Source organism: Haliaeetus albicilla, chromosome 22, assembly GCF_947461875.1.
Source record: "Haliaeetus albicilla chromosome 22, bHalAlb1.1, whole genome shotgun sequence".
Taxonomy (NCBI): domain Eukaryota; kingdom Metazoa; phylum Chordata; class Aves; order Accipitriformes; family Accipitridae; genus Haliaeetus; species Haliaeetus albicilla.
The window spans coordinates 1,944,388-1,963,871 of record NC_091504.1 but is presented as its reverse complement, the minus strand read 5'-3'; positions in this window follow the sequence as shown (position 1 = coordinate 1,963,871).

Genomic DNA, 19,484 nt, shown 5'->3' with positions numbered 1-19,484 from the left:
TCCCAGAGACGCAATCTCTCACGGTGCGCATCCTCGGCAGAGCTTGTTCCCGAAAAGGCAAACGTCCGGCTCCTTGTCCCACACGGAAGGTGGCAGCCCTGAAAGCTCTTGCTGGTCTTCACCTTCCCCCTGCAGCCTATTCACAGGCACAACAGGTTTTGGGATCTGTGCTTGCCCCAAGACGCAATCTCTCACGGTGCGCATCCTCGGCAGAGCCTGTTCCCGAAAAGGCAAACGTCCGGCTCCTTGTCCCACACGGAAGGTGGCAGCCCTGAAAGCTCTTGCTGGTCTTCACCTTCCCCCTGCAGCCTATTCACAGGCACAACAGGTTTTGGGATCTCTGCTTGCCCAGAGAAGGAACATCTCACGGTGCGCATCCTCGGCAGAGCCTGTTCCCGAAAAGGCAAACGTCCGGCTCCTTGTCCCACACGGAAGGTGGCAGCCCGGAAAGCTCTTGCTGGTCTTCGCCTTCCCCATGCAGCCTATTCACAGGCACAACAGGTTTTGGGATCTGTGCTTGCCCAGAGAAGGAACATCTCACGGTGCACATCCTCGGCAGAGCTTGTTCCCGAAAAGGCAAACGTCCGGCTCCTTGTCCCACACGGAAGGTGGCAGCCCTGAAAGCTCTTGCTGGTCTTCACCTTCCCCCTGCAGCCTATTCACAGGCACAACAGGTTTTGGGATCTGTGCTTGCCCAGAGAAGGAACATCTCACGGTGCGCATCCTCGGCAGAGCCTGTTCCCGAAAAGGCAAACGTCCGGCTCCTTGTCCCACACGGAAGGTGGCAGCCCGGAAAGCTCTTGCTGGTCTTCACCTTCCCCGTGCAGCCTATTCACAGGCACAACAGGTTTTGGGATCTCTGCTTGCCCAGAGAAGGAACATCTCACGGTGCGCATCCTCGGCAGAGCCTGTTCCCGAAAAGGCAAACGTCCGGCTCCTTGTCCCACACGGAAGGTGGCAGCCCTGAAAGCTCTTGCTGGTCTTCACCTTCCCCCTGCAGCCTATTCACAGGCACAACCGCACTGGGAATCTCTGCTTTCCCAGAGACGCAATCTCTCACGGTGCGCATCCTCGGCAGAGCCTGTTCCCGAAAAGGCAAACGTCCGGCTCCTTGTCCCACACGGAAGGTGGCAGCCCTGATAGCTCTTGCTGGTCTTCACCTTCCCCCTGCAGCCTATTCACAGGCACAACCGCACTGGGAATCTCTGCTTTCCCAAAGACGCAATCTCTCACGGTGCGCATCCTCGGCAGAGCCTGTTCCCGAAAAGGCAAACGTCCGGCTCCTTGTCCCACACGGAAGGTGGCAGCCCGGAAAGCTCTTGCTGGTCTTCGCCTTCCCCGTGCAGCCTATTCACAGGCACAACAGGTTTTGGGATCTATGCTTGCCCAGAGAAGGAATCTCTCACGGTGCGCATCCTCGGCAGAGCCTGTTCCAGAACAGGCAAAAGTCCGGCTCTTTGTCCCACACGGAAGGTGGCAGCCCGGAAAGCTGTTGCTGGTCTTCACCTTCCCCCTGCAGCCTATTCACAGGCACAACCGCACTGGGAATCTCTGCTTTCCCAAAGACGCAATCTCTCACGGTGCGCATCCTCGGCAGAGCCTGTTCCCGAAAAGGCAAACGTCCGGCTCCTTGTCCCACATGGAAGGTGGCAGCCCTGAAAGCTCTTGCTGGTCTTCACCTTCCCCCTGCAGCCTATTCACAGGCACAACAGGTTTGGGGATCTCTGCTTGCCCAGAGAAGGAACATCTCACGGTGCGCATCCTCAGCAGAGCTTGTTCCCGAAAAGGCAAACGTCCGGCTCCTTGTCCCACACGGAAGGTGGCAGCCCGGAAAGCTCTTGCTGGTCTTCACCTTCCCCCTGCAGCCTATTCACAGGCACAACAGGTTTTGGGATCTGTGCTTGCCCAGAGAAGGAACATCTCACGGTGCGCATCCTCGGCAGAGCCTGTTCCCGAAAAGGCAAACGTCCGGCTCCTTGTCCCACACGGAAGGTGGCAGCCCTGAAAGCTCTTGCTGGTCTTCGCCTTCCCCATGCAGCCTATTCACAGGCACAACAGGTTTTGGGATCTCTGCTTTCCCAGAGACGCAATCTCTCACGGTGCGCATCCTCGGCAGAGCTTGTTCCCGAAAAGGCAAACGTCCGGCTCCTTGTCCCACACGGAAGGTGGCAGCCTGGAAAGCTGTTGCTGGTCTTCACCTTCCCCCTGCAGCCTATTCACAGGCACAACAGGTTTTGGGATCTCTGCTTGCCCAGAGAAGGAACATCTCACGGTGCGCATCCTCGGCAGAGCCTGTTCCCGAAAAGGCAAACTTCCGGCTCCTTGTCCCACACGGAAGGTGGCAGCCCGGAAAGCTCTTGCTGGTCTTCACCTTCCCCGTGCAGCCTATTCACAGGCACAACAGGTTTGGGGATCTCTGCTTGCCCAGAGAAGGAACATCTCACGGTGCGCATCCTCGGCAGAGCCTGTTCCCGAAAAGGCAAACGTCCGGCTCCTTGTCCCACACGGAAGGTGGCAGCCCTGAAAGCTGTTGCTGGTCTTCACCTTCCCCCTGCAGCCTATTCACAGGCACAACCGCACTGGGAATCTCTGCTTTCCCAGAGACGCAATCTCTCACGGTGCGCATCCTCGGCAGAGCCTGTTCCCGAAAAGGCAAACGTCCGGCTCCTTGTCCCACACGGAAGGTGGCAGCCCTGATAGCTCTTGCTGGTCTTCACCTTCCCCCTGCAGCCTATTCACAGGCACAACCGCACTGGGAATCTCTGCTTTCCCAAAGACGCAATCCCTCACGGTGCGCATCCTCGGCAGAGCCTGTTCCCAAAAAGGCAAACGTCCGGCTCCTTGTCCCACACGGAAGGTGGCAGCCCGGAAAGCTCTTGCTGGTCTTCACCTTCCCCGTGCAGCCTATTCACAGGCACAACAGGTTTTGGGATCTATGCTTGCCCAGAGAAGGAATCTCTCACAGTGCGCATCCTCGGCAGAGCCTGTTCCAGAACAGGCAAACTTCCGGCTCTTTGTCCCACACGGAAGGTGGCAGCCCGGAAAGCTGTTGCTGGTCTTCACCTTCCCCCTGCAGCCTATTCACAGGCACAACCGCACTGGGAATCTCTGCTTTCCCAAAGACGCAATCCCTCACGGTGCGCATCCTCGGCAGAGCCTGTTCCCGAAAAGGCAAACGTCCGGCTCCTTGTCCCACACGGAAGGTGGCAGCCCTGAAAGCTCTTGCTGGTCTTCGCCTTCCCCGTGCAGCCTATTCACAGGCACAACAGGTTTGGGGATCTGTGCTTGCCCAGAGAAGGAACATCTCACGGTGCGCATCCTCGGCAGAGCTTGTTCCCGAAAAGGCAAACGTCCGGCTCCTTGTCCCACACGGAAGGTGGCAGCCCGGAAAGCTCTTGCTGGTCTTCACCTTCCCCCTGCAGCCTATTCACAGGCACAACAGGTTTGGGGATCTGTGCTTGCCCAGAGAAGGAACATCTCACGGTGCGCATCCTCGGCAGAGCCTGTTCCCGAAAAGGCAAACGTCCGGCTCCTTGTCCCACACGGAAGGTGGCAGCCTTGAAAGCTGTTGCTGGTCTTCACCTTCCCCCTGCAGCCTATTCACAGGCACAACAGGTTTTGGGATCTCTGCTTGCCCAGAGAAGGAACATCTCACGGTGCGCATCCTCTGCAGAGCTTGTTCCCGAAAAGGCAAACGTCCGGCTCCTTGTCCCACACGGAAGGTGGCAGCCCTGAAAGCTCTTGCTGGTCTTCACCTTCCCCCTGCAGCCTATTCACAGGCACAACAGGTTTGGGGATCTGTGCTTGCCCAGAGAAGGAACATCTCACGGTGCGCATCCTCGGCAGAGCCTGTTCCCGAAAAGGCAAACGTCCGGCTCCTTGTCCCACACGGAAGGTGGCAGCTCTGAAAGCTCTTGCTGGTCTTCACCTTCCCTGTGCAGCCTATTCACAGGCACAGCAGGTTTTGGGATCTCTGCTTTCCCAGAGACGCAACCTCTCACGGTGCGCATCCTCGGCAGAGCCTGTTCCCGAAAAGGCAAACGTCCGGCTCCTTGTCCCACATGGAAGGTGGCAGCCCTGAAAGCTCTTGCTGGTCTTCACCTTCCCCCTGCAGCCTATTCACAGGCACAACCGCACTGGGAATCTCTGCTTTCCCAAAGACGCAATCTCTCACGGTGCGCATCCTCGGCAGAGCCTGTTCCCGAAAAGGCAAACGTCCGGCTCCTTGTCCCACACGGAAGGTGGCAGCCCGGAAAGCTCTTGCTGGTCTTCGCCTTCCCCGTGCAGCCTATTCACAGGCACAACAGGTTTTGGGATCTATGCTTGCCCAGAGAAGGAATCTCTCACGGTGCGCATCCTCGGCAGAGCCTGTTCCAGAACAGGCAAAAGTCCGGCTCTTTGTCCCACACGGAAGGTGGCAGCCCGGAAAGCTGTTGCTGGTCTTCACCTTCCCCCTGCAGCCTATTCACAGGCACAACCGCACTGGGAATCTCTGCTTTCCCAAAGACGCAATCTCTCACGGTGCGCATCCTCGGCAGAGCCTGTTCCCGAAAAGGCAAACGTCCGGCTCCTTGTCCCACATGGAAGGTGGCAGCCCTGAAAGCTCTTGCTGGTCTTCACCTTCCCCCTGCAGCCTATTCACAGGCACAACAGGTTTGGGGATCTCTGCTTGCCCAGAGAAGGAACATCTCACGGTGCGCATCCTCAGCAGAGCTTGTTCCCGAAAAGGCAAACGTCCGGCTCCTTGTCCCACACGGAAGGTGGCAGCCCGGAAAGCTCTTGCTGGTCTTCACCTTCCCCCTGCAGCCTATTCACAGGCACAACAGGTTTTGGGATCTGTGCTTGCCCAGAGAAGGAACATCTCACGGTGCGCATCCTCGGCAGAGCCTGTTCCCGAAAAGGCAAACGTCCGGCTCCTTGTCCCACACGGAAGGTGGCAGCCCTGAAAGCTCTTGCTGGTCTTCGCCTTCCCCATGCAGCCTATTCACAGGCACAACAGGTTTTGGGATCTCTGCTTTCCCAGAGACGCAATCTCTCACGGTGCGCATCCTCGGCAGAGCTTGTTCCCGAAAAGGCAAACGTCCGGCTCCTTGTCCCACACGGAAGGTGGCAGCCTGGAAAGCTGTTGCTGGTCTTCACCTTCCCCCTGCAGCCTATTCACAGGCACAACAGGTTTTGGGATCTCTGCTTGCCCAGAGAAGGAACATCTCACGGTGCGCATCCTCGGCAGAGCCTGTTCCCGAAAAGGCAAACTTCCGGCTCCTTGTCCCACACGGAAGGTGGCAGCCCGGAAAGCTCTTGCTGGTCTTCACCTTCCCCGTGCAGCCTATTCACAGGCACAACAGGTTTGGGGATCTCTGCTTGCCCAGAGAAGGAACATCTCACGGTGCGCATCCTCGGCAGAGCCTGTTCCCGAAAAGGCAAACGTCCGGCTCCTTGTCCCACACGGAAGGTGGCAGCCCTGAAAGCTGTTGCTGGTCTTCACCTTCCCCCTGCAGCCTATTCACAGGCACAACCGCACTGGGAATCTCTGCTTTCCCAGAGACGCAATCTCTCACGGTGCGCATCCTCGGCAGAGCCTGTTCCCGAAAAGGCAAACGTCCGGCTCCTTGTCCCACACGGAAGGTGGCAGCCCTGATAGCTCTTGCTGGTCTTCACCTTCCCCCTGCAGCCTATTCACAGGCACAACCGCACTGGGAATCTCTGCTTTCCCAAAGACGCAATCCCTCACGGTGCGCATCCTCGGCAGAGCCTGTTCCCAAAAAGGCAAACGTCCGGCTCCTTGTCCCACACGGAAGGTGGCAGCCCGGAAAGCTCTTGCTGGTCTTCACCTTCCCCGTGCAGCCTATTCACAGGCACAACAGGTTTTGGGATCTATGCTTGCCCAGAGAAGGAATCTCTCACAGTGCGCATCCTCGGCAGAGCCTGTTCCAGAACAGGCAAACTTCCGGCTCTTTGTCCCACACGGAAGGTGGCAGCCCGGAAAGCTGTTGCTGGTCTTCACCTTCCCCCTGCAGCCTATTCACAGGCACAACCGCACTGGGAATCTCTGCTTTCCCAAAGACGCAATCCCTCACGGTGCGCATCCTCGGCAGAGCCTGTTCCCGAAAAGGCAAACGTCCGGCTCCTTGTCCCACACGGAAGGTGGCAGCCCTGAAAGCTCTTGCTGGTCTTCGCCTTCCCCGTGCAGCCTATTCACAGGCACAACAGGTTTGGGGATCTGTGCTTGCCCAGAGAAGGAACATCTCACGGTGCGCATCCTCGGCAGAGCTTGTTCCCGAAAAGGCAAACGTCCGGCTCCTTGTCCCACACGGAAGGTGGCAGCCCGGAAAGCTCTTGCTGGTCTTCACCTTCCCCCTGCAGCCTATTCACAGGCACAACAGGTTTGGGGATCTGTGCTTGCCCAGAGAAGGAACATCTCACGGTGCGCATCCTCGGCAGAGCCTGTTCCCGAAAAGGCAAACGTCCGGCTCCTTGTCCCACACGGAAGGTGGCAGCCTTGAAAGCTGTTGCTGGTCTTCACCTTCCCCCTGCAGCCTATTCACAGGCACAACAGGTTTTGGGATCTCTGCTTGCCCAGAGAAGGAACATCTCACGGTGCGCATCCTCTGCAGAGCTTGTTCCCGAAAAGGCAAACGTCCGGCTCCTTGTCCCACACGGAAGGTGGCAGCCCTGAAAGCTCTTGCTGGTCTTCACCTTCCCCCTGCAGCCTATTCACAGGCACAACAGGTTTGGGGATCTGTGCTTGCCCAGAGAAGGAACATCTCACGGTGCGCATCCTCGGCAGAGCCTGTTCCCGAAAAGGCAAACGTCCGGCTCCTTGTCCCACACGGAAGGTGGCAGCTCTGAAAGCTCTTGCTGGTCTTCACCTTCCCTGTGCAGCCTATTCACAGGCACAGCAGGTTTTGGGATCTCTGCTTTCCCAGAGACGCAACCTCTCACGGTGCGCATCCTCGGCAGAGCCTGTTCCCGAAAAGGCAAACGTCCGGCTCCTTGTCCCACATGGAAGGTGGCAGCCCTGAAAGCTCTTGCTGGTCTTCACCTTCCCCCTGCAGCCTATTCACAGGCACAACAGGTTTGGGGATCTCTGCTTGCCCAGAGAAGGAACATCTCACGGTGCGCATCCTCGGCAGAGCTTGTTCCCGAAAAGGCAAACGTCCGGCTCCTTGTCCCACACGGAAGGTGGCAGCCCGGAAAGCTCTTGCTGGTCTTCACCTTCCCCCTGCAGCCTATTCACAGGCACAACAGGTTTTGGGATCTGTGCTTGCCCAGAGAAGGAACATCTCACGGTGCGCATCCTCGGCAGAGCCTGTTCCCGAAAAGGCAAACGTCCGGCTCCTTGTCCCACACGGAAGGTGGCAGCCCTGAAAGCTCTTGCTGGTCTTCGCCTTCCCCATGCAGCCTATTCACAGGCACAACAGGTTTTGGGATCTCTGCTTTCCCAGAGACGCAATCTCTCACGGTGCGCATCCTCGGCAGAGCCTGTTCCCGAAAAGGCAAACGTCCGGCTCCTTGTCCCACACGGAAGGTGGCAGCCCTGATAGCTGTTGCTGGTCTTCACCTTCCCCCTGCAGCCTATTCACAGGCACAACCGCACTGGGAATCTCTGCTTTCCCAAAGACGCAATCCCTCACGGTGCGCATCCTCGGCAGAGCCTGTTCCCAAAAAGGCAAACGTCCGGCTCCTTGTCCCACACGGAAGGTGGCAGCCCGGAAAGCTCTTGCTGGTCTTCGCCTTCCCCGTGCAGCCTATTCACAGGCACAACAGGTTTTGGGATCTATGCTTGCCCAGAGAAGGAATCTCTCACGGTGCGCATCCTCGGCAGAGCCTGTTCCAGAACAGGCAAACTTCCGGCTCTTTGTCCCACACGGAAGGTGGCAGCCCGGAAAGCTGTTGCTGGTCTTCACCTTCCCCCTGCAGCCTATTCACAGGCACAACCGCACTGGGAATCTCTGCTTTCCCAAAGACGCAATCCCTCACGGTGCGCATCCTCGGCAGAGCCTGTTCCCGAAAAGGCAAACGTCCGGCTCCTTGTCCCACACGGAAGGTGGCAGCCCTGAAAGCTCTTGCTGGTCTTCGCCTTCCCCGTGCAGCCTATTCACAGGCAAAACAGGTTTGGGGATCTGTGCTTGCCCAGAGAAGGAACATCTCACGGTGCGCATCCTCGGCAGAGCTTGTTCCCGAAAAGGCAAACGTCCGGCTCCTTGTCCCACACGGAAGGTGGCAGCCCTGAAAGCTCTTGCTGGTCTTCACCTTCCCCCTGCAGCCTATTCACAGGCACAACAGGTTTGGGGATCTGTGCTTGCCCAGAGAAGGAACATCTCACGGTGCGCATCCTCGGCAGAGCCTGTTCCCGAAAAGGCAAACGTCCGGCTCCTTGTCCCACACGGAAGGTGGCAGCCCTGAAAGCTCTTGCTGGTCTTCGCCTTCCCCATGCAGCCTATTCACAGGCACAACAGGCTTTGGGATCTCTGCTTTCCCAGAGACGCAATCTCTCACGGTGCGCATCCTCGGCAGAGCTTGTTCCCGAAAAGGCAAACGTCCGGCTCCTTGTCCCACACGGAAGGTGGCAGCCTGGAAAGCTGTTGCTGGTCTTCACCTTCCCCGTGCAGCCTATTCACAGGCACAACAGGTTTTGGGATCTGTGCTTGCCCAGAGAAGGAACATCTCACGGTGCGCATCCTCGGCAGAGCCTGTTCCCGAAAAGGCAAACGTCCGGCTCCTTGTCCCACACGGAAGGTGGCAGCCCGGAAAGCTCTTGCTGGTCTTCACCTTCCCCCTGCAGCCTATTCACAGGCACAACCGCACTGGGAATCTCTGCTTTCCCAAAGACGCAATCCCTCACGGTGCGCATCCTCGGCAGAGCCTGTTCCCGAAAAGGCAAACGTCCGGCTCCTTGTCCCACACGGAAGGTGGCAGCCCTGAAAGCTCTTGCTGGTCTTCACCTTCCCCCTGCAGCCTATTCACAGGCACAACCGCACTGGGAATCTCTGCTTTCCCAGAGACGCAATCTCTCACGGTGCGCATCCTCGGCAGAGCCTGTTCCCGAAAAGGCAAACGTCCGGCTCCTTGTCCCACACGGAAGGTGGCAGCCCTGATAGCTCTTGCTGGTCTTCACCTTCCCCGTGCAGCCTATTCACAGGCACAACAGGTTTTGGGATCTATGCTTGCCCAGAGAAGGAATCTCTCACGGTGCGCATCCTCGGCAGAGCCTGTTCCAGAACAGGCAAACGTCCGGCTCTTTCTCCCACACGGAAGGTGGCAGCCCGGAAAGCTGTTGCTGGTCTTCACCTTCCCCCTGCAGCCTATTCACAGGCACAACCGCACTGGGAATCTCTGCTTTCCCAGAGACGCAATCTCTCATGGTGCGCATCCTCGGCAGAGCCTGTTCCCGAAAAGGCAAACGTCCGGCTCCTTGTCCCACATGGAAGGTGGCAGCCCGGAAAGCTCTTGCTGGTCTTCACCTTCCCCCTGCAGCCTATTCACAGGCACAACCGCACTGGGAATCTCTGCTTTCCCAAAGACGCAATCCCTCACGGTGCGCATCCTCGGCAGAGCCTGTTCCCGAAAAGGCAAACGTCCGGCTCCTTGTCCCACACGGAAGGTGGCAGCCCGGAAAGCTGTTGCTGGTCTTCACCTTCCCCCTGCAGCCTATTCACAGGCACAACAGGTTTGGGGATCTGTGCTTGCCCAGAGAAGGAACATCTCACGGTGCGCATCCTCGGCAGAGCTTGTTCCCAAAAAAGCAAATGTCCGGCTCCTTATCCCACACGGAAGGTGGCAGCCCGGAAAGCTCTTGCTGGTCTTCACCTTCCCCCTGCAGCCTATTCACAGGCACAACAGGTTTTGGGATCTCTGCTTGCCCAGAGAAGGAACATCTCACGGTGCGCATCCTCGGCAGAGCCTGTTCCTGAAAAGGCAAACGTCCGGCTCCTTGTCCCACACGGAAGGTGGCAGCCCTGAAAGCTCTTGCTGGTCTTCACCTTCCCCCTGCAGCCTATTCACAGGCACAACCGCACTGGGAATCTCTGCTTTCCCAAAGACGCAATCTCTCACGGTGCGCATCCTCGGCAGAGCTTGTTCCCGAAAAGGCAAACGTCCGGCTCCTTGTCCCACACGGAAGGTGGCAGCCTTGAAAGCTGTTGCTGGTCTTCACCTTCCCCCTGCAGCCTATTCACAGGCACAACAGGTTTTGGGATCTCTGCTTGCCCAGAGAAGGAACATCTCACGGTGCGCATCCTCGGCAGAGCTTGTTCCCGAAAAGGCAAACGTCCGGCTCCTTGTCCCACACGGAAGGTGGCAGCCCTGAAAGCTCTTGCTGGTCTTCACCTTCCCCCTGCAGCCTATTCACAGGCACAACAGGTTTGGGGATCTGTGCTTGCCCAGAGAAGGAACATCTCACGGTGCGCATCCTCGGCAGAGCCTGTTCCCGAAAAGGCAAACGTCCGGCTCCTTGTCCCACACGGAAGGTGGCAGCCCTGAAAGCTGTTGCTGGTCTTCACCTTCCCCCTGCAGCCTATTCACAGGCACAACAGGTTTTGGGATCTCTGCTTTCCCAGAGACGCAATCTCTCACGGTGCGCATCCTCGGCAGAGCCTGTTCCCGAAAAGGCAAACGTCCGGCTCCTTGTCCCACATGGAAGGTGGCAGCCCTGAAAGCTGTTGCTGGTCTTCACCTTCCCCCTGCAGCCTATTCACAGGCACAACCGCACTGGGAATCTCTGCTTTCCCAAAGACGCAATCCCTCACGGTGCGCATCCTCGGCAGAGCCTGTTCCCGAAAAGGCAAACGTCCGGCTCCTTGTCCCACACGGAAGGTGGCAGCCCGGAAAGCTGTTGCTGGTCTTCACCTTCCCCCTGCAGCCTATTCACAGGCACAACAGGTTTTGGGATCTCTGCTTGCCCAGAGAAGGAACATCTCACGGTGCGCATCCTCGGCAGAGCTTGTTCCCAAAAAAGCAAATATCCGGCTCCTTGTCCCACACGGAAGGTGGCAGCCCTGAAAGCTGTTGCTGGTCTTCACCTTCCCCCTGCAGCCTATTCACAGGCACAACAGGTTTTGGGATCTCTGCTTGCCCAGAGAAGGAACATCTCACGGTGCGCATCCTCGGCAGAGCCTGTTCCTGAAAAGGCAAACGTCCGGCTCCTTGTCCCACACGGAAGGTGGCAGCCCTGAAAGCTGTTGCTGGTCTTCACCTTCCCCCTGCAGCCTATTCACAGGCACAACCGCACTGGGAATCTCTGCTTGCCCAAAGACGCAATCTCTCACGGTGCGCATCCTCGGCAGAGCCTGTTCCCGAAAAGGCAAACGTCCGGCTCCTTGTCCCACACGGAAGGTGGCAGCCTTGAAAGCTGTTGCTGGTCTTCACCTTCCCCCTGCAGCCTATTCACAGGCACAACAGGTTTTGGGATCTCTGCTTGCCCAGAGAAGGAACATCTCACGGTGCGCATCCTCGGCAGAGCTTGTTCCCGAAAAGGCAAACGTCCGGCTCCTTGTCCCACACGGAAGGTGGCAGCCCGGAAAGCTCTTGCTGGTCTTCACCTTCCCCCTGCAGCCTATTCACAGGCACAACAGGTTTGGGGATCTGTGCTTGCCCAGAGACGCAATCTCTCACGGTGCGCATCCTCGGCAGAGCCTGTTCCCGAAAAGGCAAACGTCCGGCTCCTTGTCCCACACGGAAGGTGGCAGCCCTGAAAGCTGTTGCTGGTCTTCACCTTCCCCCTGCAGCCTATTCACAGGCACAACAGGTTTTGGGATCTCTGCTTGCCCAGAGAAGGAACATCTCACGGTGCGCATCCTCGGCAGAGCCTGTTCCCGAAAAGGCAAACGTCCGGCTCCTTGTCCCACACGGAAGGTGGCAGCCCTGAAAGCTCTTGCTGGTCTTCACCTTCCCCGTGCAGCCTATTCACAGGCACAACAGGTTTGGGGATCTGTGCTTGCCCAGAGAAGGAACATCTCACGGTGCGCATCCTCGGCAGAGCCTGTTCCCGAAAAGGCAAACGTCCGGCTCCTTGTCCCACACGGAAGGTGGCAGCCCGGAAAGCTGTTGCTGGTCTTCACCTTCCCCCTGCAGCCTATTCACAGGCACAACAGGTTTTGGGATCTCTGCTTGCCCCAAGACGCAATCTCTCACGGTGCGCATCCTCGGCAGAGCCTGTTCCCGAAAAGGCAAACGTCCGGCTCCTTGTCCCACACGGAAGGTGGCAGCCCTGAAAGCTCTTGCTGGTCTTCACCTTCCCCCTGCAGCCTATTCACAGGCACAACAGGTTTTGGGATCTGTGCTTGCCCAGAGAAGGAACATCTCACGGTGCGCATCCTCGGCAGAGCCTGTTCCCGAAAAGGCAAACGTCCGGCTCCTTGTCCCACACGGAAGGTGGCAGCCCTGAAAGCTCTTGCTGGTCTTCACCTTCCCCGTGCAGCCTATTCACAGGCACAACAGGTTTGGGGATCTGTGCTTGCCCAGAGAAGGAACATCTCACGGTGCGCATCCTCGGCAGAGCTTCTTCCCGAAAAGGCAAACGTCCGGCTCCTTGTCCCACACGGAAGGTGGCAGCCCTGAAAGCTCTTGCTGGTCTTCACCTTCCCCCTGCAGCCTATTCACAGGCACAACAGGTTTGGGGATCTGTGCTTGCCCAGAGAAGGAACATCTCACGGTGCGCATCCTCGGCAGAGCCTGTTCCCGAAAAGGCAAACGTCCGGCTCCTTGTCCCACACGGAAGGTGGCAGCCCTGAAAGCTCTTGCTGGTCTTCACCTTCCCCCTGCAGCCTATTCACAGGCACAACCGCACTGGGAATCTCTGCTTTCCCAAAGACGCAATCTCTCACGGTGCGCATCCTCGGCAGAGCCTGTTCCCGAAAAGGCAAACGTCCGGCTCCTTGTCCCACATGGAAGGTGGCAGCCCGGAAAGCTGTTGCTGGTCTTCACCTTCCCCCTGCAGCCTATTCACAGGCACAACCGCACTGGGAATCTCTGCTTTCCCAAAGACGCAATCCCTCACGGTGCGCATCCTCGGCAGAGCCTGTTCCCGAAAAGGCAAACGTCCGGCTCCTTGTCCCACACGGAAGGTGGCAGCCCTGAAAGCTGTTGCTGGTCTTCACCTTCCCCCTGCAGCCTATTCACAGGCACAACAGGTTTTGGGATCTGTGCTTGCCCAGAGAAGGAACATCTCACGGTGCGCATCCTCGGCAGAGCCTGTTCCCGAAAAGGCAAACGTCCGGCTCCTTGTCCCACACGGAAGGTAGCAGCCCTGAAAGCTCTTGCTGGTCTTCACCTTCCCCCTGCAGCCTATTCACAGGCACAACAGGTTTTGGGATCTGTGCTTGCCCAGAGAAGGAACATCTCACGGTGCGCATCCTCGGCAGAGCCTGTTCCCGAAAAGGCAAACGTCCGGCTCCTTGTCCCACACGGAAGGTGGCAGCCCTGAAAGCTCTTGCTGGTCTTCACCTTCCCCCTGCAGCCTATTCACAGGCACAACCGCACTGGGAATCTCTGCTTTCCCAGAGACGCAATCTCTCACGGTGCGCATCCTCGGCAGAGCCTGTTCCCGAAAAGGCAAACGTCCGGCTCCTTGTCCCACACGGAAGGTGGCAGCCCTGAAAGCTGTTGCTGGTCTTCACCTTCCCCGTGCAGCCTGTTCACAGGCACAACCGCACTGGGAATGTCTGCTTTCCCAAAGACGCAATCCCTCACGGTGCGCATCCTCGGCAGAGCCTGTTCCCGAAAAGGCAAACGTCCGGCTCCTTGTCCCACACGGAAGGTGGCAGCCCTGAAAGCTCTTGCTGGTCTTCACCTTCCCCCTGCAGCCTATTCACAGGCACAACAGGTTTTGGGATCTCTGCTTTCCAGAGACGCAATCTCTCACTGTGCTCATCCTCGGCAGAGCCTGTTCCCGAAAAGGCAAACGTCCGGCTCCTTGTCCCACACGGAAGGTGGCAGTCCTCAAAGCTGTTGCTGGTCTTCACCTTCCCCGTGCAGCCTATTCACAGGCACAACAGGTTTTGGGATCTGTGCTTTCCCAGAGACGCAATCTCTCACGGTGCGCATCCTCGGCAGAGCTTGTTTCCGAAAAGGCAAACGTCCGCCTCCTTGTCCCACACGGAAGGTGGCAGCCCTGAAAGCTGTTGCTGGTCTTCACCTTCCCCCTGCAGCCTATTCACAGGCACAACAGGTTTGGGGATCTGTGCTTGCCCAGAGAAGGAACATCTCACGGTGCGCATCCTCGGCAGAGCTTGTTCCCAAAAAAGCAAACGTCCGGCTCCTTGTCCCACACGGAAGGTGGCAGCCCTGAAAGCTGTTGCTGGTCTTCACCTTCCCCCTGCAGCCTATTCACAGGCACAACCGCACTGGGAATCTCTGCTTTCCCAGAGACGCAATCTCTCACGGTGCGCATCCTCGGCAGAGCCTGTTCCCGAAAAGGCAAACGTCCGGCTCCTTGTCCCACACGGAAGGTGGCAGCCCTGAAAGCTGTTGCTGGTCTTCACCTTCCCCGTGCAGCCTATTCACAGGCACAACCGCACTGGGAATCTCTGCTTTCCCAAAGACGCAATCCCTCACGGTGCGCATCCTCGGCAGAGCCTGTTCCCGAAAAGGCAAACGTCCGGCTCCTTGTCCCACACGGAAGGTGGCAGCCCTGAAAGCTGTTGCTGGTCTTCACCTTCCCCCTGCAGCCTATTCACAGGCACAACAGGTTTTGGGATCTCTGCTTGCCCAGAGACGCAATCTCTCACGGTGCGCATCCTCGGCAGAGCTTGTTCCCGAAAAGGCAAACGTCCGCCTCCTTGTCCCACATGGAAGGTGGCAGCCCTGAAAGCTCTTGCTGGTCTTCACCTTCCCCCTGCAGCCTATTCACAGGCACAACAGGTTTGGGGATCTGTGCTTGCCCAGAGAAGGAACATCTCACGGTGCGCATCCTCGGCAGAGCTTGTTCCCAAAAAAGCAAACGTCCGGCTCCTTGTCCCACATGGAAGGTGGCAGCCCGGAAAGCTGGTGCTGGTCTTCACCTTCCCCCTGCAGCCTATTCACAGGCACAACAGGTTTTGGGATCTCTGCTTGCCCAGAGAAGGAACATCTCACGGTGCGCATCCTCGGCAGAGCTTATTCCCAAAAAAGCAAACGTCCGGCTCCTTGTCCCACACGGAAGGTGGCAGCCCTGAAAGCTCTTGCTGGTCTTCACCTTCCCCCTGCAGCCTAATCACAGGCACAACAGGTTTTGGGATCTGTGCTTGCCCAGAGAAGGAACATCTCACGGTGCGCATCCTCGGCAGAGCCTGTTCCCGAAAAGGCAAACGTCCGGCTCCTTGTCCCACACGGAAGGTGGCAGCCCTGAAAGCTCTTGCTGGTCTTCACATTCCCCCTGCAGCCTATTCACAGGCACAACTGCACTGGGAATCTCTGCTTTCCCAAAGACGCAATCTCTCACGGTGCGCATCCTCGGCAGAGCCTGTTCCCGAAAAGGCAAACGTCCGGCTCCTTGTCCCACACGGAAGGTGGCAGCCCTGAAAGCTCTTGCTGGTCTTCACCTTCCCCCTGCAGCCTATTCACAGGCACAACAGGTTTTGGGATCTCTGCTTGCCCAGAGAAGGAACATCTCACGGTGCGCATCCTCGGCAGAGCCTGTTCCCGAAAAGGCAAACGTCCGGCTCCTTGTCCCACACGGAAGGTGGCAGCCCTGAAAGCTCTTGCTGGTCTTCACCTTCCCCCTGCAGCCTATTCACAGGCACAACAGGTTTGGGGATCTGTGCTTGCCCAGAGAAGGAACATCTCACGGTGCGCATCCTCGGCAGAGCCTGTTCCTGAAAAGGCAAACGTCCGGCTCCTTGTCCCACACGGAAGGTGGCAGCCCTGAAAGCTGTTGCTGGTCTTCACCTTCCCCCTGCAGCCTATTCACAGGCACCACCGCACTGGGAATCTCTGCTTTCCCAAAGACGCAATCTCTCAAGGTGCGCATCCTCGGCAGAGCCTGTTCCCGAAAAGGCAAACGTCCGGCTCCTTGTCCCACACGGAAGGTGGCAGCCCGGAAAGCTCTTGCTGGTCTTCACCTTCCCCCTGCAGCCTATTCACAGGCACAACAGGTTTGGGGATCTCTGCTTGCCCAGAGAAGGAACATCTCACGGTGCGCATCCTCGGCAGAGCTTGTTCCCGAATAGGCAAACGTCCGGCTCCTTGTCCCACACGGAAGGTGGCAGCCCGGAAAGCTCTTGCTGGTCTTCACCTTCCCCCTGCAGCCTATTCACAGGCACAACCGCACTGGGAATCTCTGCTTTCCCAAAGACGCAATCCCTCACGGTGCGCATCCTCGGCAGAGCCTGTTCCCGAAAAGGCAAACGTCCGGCTCCTTGTCCCACACGGAAGGTGGCAGCCCGGAAAGCTGTTGCTGGTCTTCACCTTCCCCCTGCAGCCTATTCACAGGCACAACTGCACTGGGAATCTCTGCTTTCCCAAAGACGCAATCCCTCACGGTGCGCATCCTCGGCAGAGCCTGTTCCCGAAAAGGCAAACGTCCGGCTCCTTGTCCCACACGGAAGGTGGCAGCCCGGAAAGCTGTTGCTGGTCTTCACCTTCCCCCTGCAGCCTATTCACAGGCACAACAGGTTTTGGGATCTGTGCTTGACCAGAGAAGGAACATCTCACGGTGCGCATCCTCGGCAGAGCCTGTTCCCGAAAAGGCAAACGTCCGGCTCCTTGTCCCACACGGAAGGTGGCAGCCCTGAAAGCTCTTGCTGGTCTTCACCTTCCCCCTGCAGCCTATTCACAGGCACAACAGGTTTTGGGATCTCTGCTTGCCCCAAGACGCAATCTCTCACGGTGCGCATCCTCGGCAGAGCCTGTTCCCGAAAAGGCAAACGTCCGGCTCCTTGTCCCACACGGAAGGTGGCAGCCCTGAAAGCTCTTGCTGGTCTTCGCCTTCCCCGTGCAGCCTATTCACAGGCACAACAGGTTTTGGGATATATGCTTGCCCAGAGAAGGAATCTCTCACGGTGCGCATCCTCGGCAGAGCCTGTTCCCGAACAGGCAAACGTCCGGCTCCTTGTCCCACACGGAAGGTGGCAGCCCTGAAAGCTGTTGCTGGTCTTCACCTTCCCCCTGCAGCCTATTCACAGGCACAACAGGTTTTAGGATCTGTGCTTGCCCAGAGAAGGAACATCTCACAGTGCGCATCCTCGGCAGAGCCTGTTCCCGAAAAGGCAAACGTCCGGCTCCTTGTCCCACACAGAAGGTGGCAGCCCGGAAAGCTGTTGCTGGTCTTCACCTTCCCCCTGCAGCCTATTCACAGGCACCACCGCACTGGGAATCTCTGCTTTCCCAAAGACGCAATCTCTCACGGTGCGCATCCTCGGCAGAGCCTGTTCCCGAAAAGGCAAACGTCCGGCTCCTTGTCCCACACGGAAGGTGGCAGCCCTGAAAGCTCTTGCTGGTCTTCACCTTCCCCCTGCAGCCTATTCACAGGCACAACCGCACTGGGAATCTCTGCTTTCCCAAAGACGCAATCCCTCACGGTGCGCATCCTCGGCAGAGCCTGTTCCCGAAAAGGCAAACGTCCGGCTCCTTGTCCCACACGGAAGGTGGCAGCCCTGAAAGCTCTTGCTGGTCTTCACCTTCCCCCTGCAGCCTATTCACAGGCACAACAGGTTTTGGGATCTGTGCTTGCCCAGAGACGCAATCTCTCACGGTGCGCATCCTCGGCAGAGCCTGTTCCAGAACAGGCAAACGTCCGGCTCCTTGTCCCACACGGAAGGTGGCAGCCCTGAAAGCTCTTGCTGGTCTTCACCTTCCCCCTGCAGCCTATTCACAGGCACAACCGCACTGGGAATCTCTGCTTTCCCAGAGACGCAATCTCTCACGGTGCGCATCCTCGGCAGAGCCTGTTCCCGAAAAGGCAAACGTCCGGCTCCTTGTCCCACACGGAAGGTGGCAGCCCTGAAAGCTGTTGCTGGTCTTCACCTTCCCCGTGCAGCCTATTCACAGGCACAACCGCACTGGGAATCTCTGCTTTCCCAAAGACGCAATCCCTCACGGTGCGCATCCTCGGCAGAGCCTGTTCCCGAAAAGGCAAACGTCCGGCTCCTTGTCCCACACGGAAGGTGGCAGCCCTGAAAGCTGTTGCTGGTCTTCACCTTCCCCCTGCAGCCTATTCACAGGCACAACAGGTTTTGGGATCTCTGCTTGCCCAGAGACGCAATCTCTCACGGTGCGCATCCTCGGCAGAGCCTGTTCCAGAACAGGCAAACGTCCGGCTCCTTGTCCCACACGGAAGGTGGCAGCCCTGAAAGCTGTTGCTGGTCTTCACCTTCCCCGTGCAGCCTATTCACAGGCACAACAGGTTTTGGGATCTCTGCTTTCCCAGAGACGCAATCTCTCACGGTGCGCATCCTCGGCAGAGCTTGTTCCCGAAAAGGCAAACGTCCGCCTCCTTGTCCCACACGGAAGGTGGCAGCCCTGAAAGCTCTTGCTGGTCTTCACCTTCCCCCTGCAGCCTATTCACAGGCACAACAGGTTTGGGGATCTGTGCTTGCCCAGAGAAGGAACATCTCACGGTGCGCATCCTCGACAGAGCTTGTTCCCAAAAAAGCAAACGTCCGGCTCCTTGTCCCACACGGAAGGTGGCAGCCCGGAAAGCTGGTGCTGGTCTTCACCTTCCCCCTGCAGCCTATTCACAGGCACAACAGGTTTTGGGATCTCTGCTTGCCCAGAGAAGGAACATCTCACGGTGCGCATCCTCGGCAGAGCCTGTTCCCGAAAAGGCAAACGTCCGGCTCCTTGTCCCACACGGAAGGTGGCAGCCCTGAAAGCTCTTGCTGGTCTTCACCTTCCCCCTGCAGCCTATTCACAGGCACAACAGGTTTTGGGATCTCTGCTTGCCCCAAGACGCAATCTCTCACGGTGCGCATCCTCGGCAGAGCCTGTTCCCGAAAAGGCAAACGTCCGGCTCCTTGTCCCACACGGAAGGTGGCAGCCCGGAAAGCTGTTGCTGGTCTTCACCTTCCCCCTGCAGCCTATTCACAGGCACAACTGCACTGGGAATCTCTGCTTTCCCAAAGACGCAATCCCTCACGGTGCGCATCCTCGGCAGAGCCTGTTCCCGAAAAGGCAAACGTCCGGCTCCTTGTCCCACACGGAAGGTGGCAGCCCGGAAAGCTGTTGCTGGTCTTCACCTTCCCCCTGCAGCCTATTCACAGGCACAACAGGTTTTGGGATCTGTGCTTGCCCAGAGAAGGAACATCTCACGGTGCGCATCCTCGGCAGAGCCTGTTCCCGAAAAGGCAAACGTCCGGCTCCTTGTCCCACACGGAAGGTGGCAGCCCTGAAAGCTCTTGCTGGTCTTCACCTTCCCCCTGCAGCCTATTCACAGGCACAACAGGTTTTGGGATCTCTGCTTTCCCAAAGACGCAATCTCTCACGGTGCGCATCCTCGGCAGAGCCTGTTCCCGAAAAGGCAAACGTCCGGCTCCTTGTCCCACACGGAAGGTGGCAGCCCTGAAAGCTCT